The 4,334-nt window shown below is 39.2% G+C and overlaps 1 long non-coding RNA gene across 2 annotated transcripts; it reads right to left on the reverse strand.

The window, feature by feature from the left end:
* Positions 1 to 334: 334 nt before the first annotated feature.
* Positions 335 to 4,009, reverse strand: LOC122034849. Of its 2 annotated transcripts, none has more exons than XR_006126794.1 (4): positions 3,218 to 4,009; positions 3,038 to 3,137; positions 2,740 to 2,801; positions 335 to 1,564 (listed from the first exon to the last, which is right to left on the reverse strand). It is a non-coding gene; the product is annotated as an uncharacterized LOC122034849 (long non-coding RNA). The 2 variants fall into 2 exon arrangements; XR_006126793.1 differs by having other exon boundaries at positions 339 to 1,805.
* Between the last annotated feature and the right edge of the window lie 325 nt (positions 4,010 to 4,334).

A 4,334-nucleotide genomic window follows, 5' to 3' on the forward strand; every position in this document is an offset into this window, starting at 1 on the left:
AACAGAGCATGAATCACAAGATGTATCACATCCACTATAATCAAAATGAACTACCTCAATGATATTTTTTAAAGATTCAGAAGAAATAGCAACTTTACCATCCTGAAAGATACCTGGAGGCTCTAGTATAGTGAATGTGGAATCATCTTGATCAGGTAAAGGATCTAGCTCTGGATCAGGTACAATCAACGGAAGTGATTCTTGAGTCTCCCCTACACTTCTATTGTCAAAAAGTACAAAAGTAGGCTCAACTGGCTAACTGATAGAAAAATAGACAAAGGAGGTGATTCTTGGATCTCCCCTACACTTTCATTATCATTAAGAACACCTGCAACATATAGAATATTTGAAACAACAATATCATCAACAAGAATATTATCAGGATCAACTACAACATCACAATATAAAAAACTAGAAGAGTCATGTGAAGTAGCAGCTTAAAGTTAGTAATATCACAAACTCTACAATTCATCTCCTCATAAATTGATGCAGTTGGTTGATCTGATAGTAACTGTAACTATGTCGATGAATGTGCTCTTTCATGAAATTGTATTTCTTGTTGATGCAAATATTGTTGTGATTACTCCCTAAAATGTTGCTCAGGCTGATGGTGTTGAAACTAAGGCTGATAATACTGAGACCACTCAAAAATCCCTTCTTGTATGTTCCCATACCCGAATCTTGCAAATAAATTATACCTATCCTGCTGATGAGTCTGATAATACCGAGGATTAGGATGCTGACCGAACCAACAGGAGTAAACCGGTACTCTACTAACTGAGTCAACATGATTATTACTGGTAGTATGATTTGACAAATCCCCTTAGACTGTTATCCTTGATCTCTCATAGGGTCGACCGTGATCAGTGGTTGACCCATCACATGAAATATATGCTACAAACAACTAGACAGGTAATAAAAGAGTATTAACACATGTCATAACTAACTATCATCGACAACTACATATGTATTAAAAGAAGTGCATGATAACAGTAAACAAATATACCTCCTATAGCTTAGAGATGTCCTGCTGCTGTCTGGTCCCAAAACTCGAAAAGTCACATCGAGAAAATCAAAACATGAAATCCAAAATACAAGAATTAAGCCTTGTAAAACTAGCTCTGATACCAATAAATTATCACGCCCCAGAGGAGTCCTTGCCAAAGGAAAATCTGGCAACATCTCCCCTGTACCGATGACAATCTAAATCATATATACATCCACAAGTTATATACATTAGCCCACACAGCTAGAATATACACAACTACACAGCTATATATATATTAAACAGCTCATACGACTGTACTAAAAACAAAGCGGAAAATGAAAGAAAGCTTATACAAAAAAATGAAGACTGCTAACTAGCTAGGCTTACACAACCACAACAAAACAAATACAAACTCCACATAGCAAACTCTAAAAACAAATTCGAATTTATACAACACCAACTCCACCAAAAACGTAAGACAAGTAAAGCAGAGATAAAATTGGAAATAGTCCTCGGATGTGACGTGGAACTTGAAGACAAGATACTCTAAGCGACACAACATATCTATGTGCTAACCTGAAATCAACAAGAAAAATAAGGGGTAGTGAGTATAACATACTCAGTGGGTATCAAGCAGATATGTATAGTAAAATATAACTACAAGTAATAACCATGCAGTACAGTCTCCTGATCAATAACAAGTAATGTAAAACTGAACAACAGAAGAAACTATACTCACCAGGACCTCCTATCTGAACATAAATGTGTGAACCATACAAACAGGTGCAGGGTCGTCAGACCAAATCCATAATGTCTCCTGTATACATGTCAATCATATGCAACCACCAAAATGCATCATCCAATATGCAGCAATCACAAGCAATAAATGTAATCCATGCATATGATGCAAATGACATGGTCACCCGTGATGCCAGTCATCCACCTCACACGCGATGGTGTGGTCGAGTGGGTAGGGCTATGACAATTGTGCACTCTGACATCACTACTCCTGAGTAACCGAGTGGACAAGATGCTGTCAAAGTACACCTATCCTCCTACCCCAAACATAATGGGGGAGCCTAAGCTCTCATCTCCCTGTGTCATAGTCAATAGGAGGGATCTCTGTCCGCTACCACGCTGCACTCATCACTACCCATGAACGGACCAACGGAGCCCTGATAGAGCAAACTGCATGCACTTTGCCTGATATACCACTAATCTATGAGTGGTTGTGTGTGCAATCATGTAACTGCCTCAACAACAATGAAGTTGACAATCGTTCATCATGCAATCATGAAAAATAGTGCATGACACTATAGCATGTAACTCCTGAAAATATCAGCCTCCTCATAATGTGTACCAAAAGGAAAACCAAGCATATAACTCCTAAAAATATCAGCCTCCACATAATGTGTACCAAAAGGAAGACCGAGTCCATAACAATGATCTAGGTATCATGAATCTAGGTACACATACCAAGAAATAAATCTAGGTACACATGCCAAGTATATCTAGTAGCTAGACCTATATTTGGTACTGCATTGTATGTCACTACTTCTATAAACATAAGTACACATGGCAAGAATCAAGAGGACATAAGCCTAAATGCATAATAGATAACAATATAAGCATACTACGGGTATCAAGTAGTAAAATACCAAGGCAAATATAAGCATAACCATTACTACTAACTATAACTACTACACATATCAGAACCACAATATCAAAAGAAATAAGTCAAAGGTACCCACCTTAATCAGTAGTTCGTATCGGAACAAATCCCACTTCGAGATGCTCATCTTGAATCAACGTCCTGCAAATCACATGATATACAGTTTAGCTAATCACGTATATAGCAACTAGCTAAACCCAAAACACAATCCTAATTCGATTAGGTAATCTCGTTTAATTCCACCTAACAATCCAAATCCAATTAGATAATGAGTCTATTCTTAAACCACCAATCAATTCCTTAATTCTCACCAATCCATCCATTAATCGTCAACTAATCAAATCCAATGTAGATATAAAATTAACTTTAAAACTCACCTATACCCGTGTACTTCCCTGTTAACTCGCCGATGGAGCACCCGCTGCTAGAAAAATATGGCCAGATCTAAAATATTAGAGAGTCTCCAAATCTGGCACCCTAAATCACAAATCAACACATCCCCTCTGAGCATCAACCAAATCACTAATCAGATAACTTTCTTAAACAAAATACTTTACCCATATATGTGCCAATAGATTCAATTCATGTGGAAGAACCCACTTCTGGTAGCTAGGCGGTAATTTGTGTCACCGGTGGAATGGAGGATGTAGGAGCTTCAGTGGTGACATAAAATCAGGGCCATGAGACTTGCGGTGGTTGCTATGGTGTCAAGACAATGCAGAGAAGAGAACGGCGACAATGTGGCACTGGCATAATCAATCAGCAACGGCTAACCAAAACTTGATGCGATCCTACGACCACACTAAGTAGGGATCCAACGAAATCAAGCAGCGATGTAGAGTGGAGGAGGAAGAGGTCGACCCGAGTAGATCATCCTTAAGATCGGAGATGCAATGTCGAGCAGAGATTCGACACGATTAACAAATTCTAGTAGAGATCTAGCATGCTCGGTCGATAGGGGGTCGACATCTAGGGCTCGGCTGAAGACATGGGATTAGATGCTTAGCTTCCGACGAGCACATGGTGTCTGCGACCAGGAGAGAGGAGATCAAGTGGCACACGGGTGGCTGGTAGTTGGCGTCAGGCAGTGGCAGTCGATGGCGATGCGGAGAGAAGAGCAAGGGGGAAGAGGCTGTGGTTGGGTGAATGAAGAAGGAATCTGGATGCTTCGCAAGTTGTTTGCGTCGACGAGATGAAGATAAGGGAAACGTGGTCGACGATCGGCTGGTGTCAATTTTCACTTCGAGTGGTGGCACGAGGAGGGGAAAAGGAGTGCGGCGAAGATGGGGGAAGAGAAAAGAATCAGGAGAAGGGGGAGGGCGTTAGGGATCAGGGGAAGAAGATGGAAATTAACGAGGAATAAGTTTAGTTTTTGCTTTATACCTAAGTTTAATTTCATTAAATCCTAAGTTGATTTACCAATCAACTCTCACTTAATTGAGTATTCCAAACAAGCTTTTCCCAAGCCTATAAATTCATCTCCTCAAACTACGTCATTCGAGCTCCAAAAAATTTTCAGAAATTTTTTAAAAATTCTTAAAAATTCCATTAAGGTTATTCATCCATTTAACCTTATTATACTATTATTATTCTGTTGCGGTGTTTTACATTTGTACATTATAAAATCTAAAGAAACCTCGAGTTACATTTGAGGGTAGTCTAAATTTACAACAA

This window comes from Zingiber officinale, chromosome 11B (assembly GCF_018446385.1).
Source record: "Zingiber officinale cultivar Zhangliang chromosome 11B, Zo_v1.1, whole genome shotgun sequence".
Classification (NCBI taxonomy): Eukaryota; Viridiplantae; Streptophyta; class Magnoliopsida; order Zingiberales; family Zingiberaceae; genus Zingiber; species Zingiber officinale.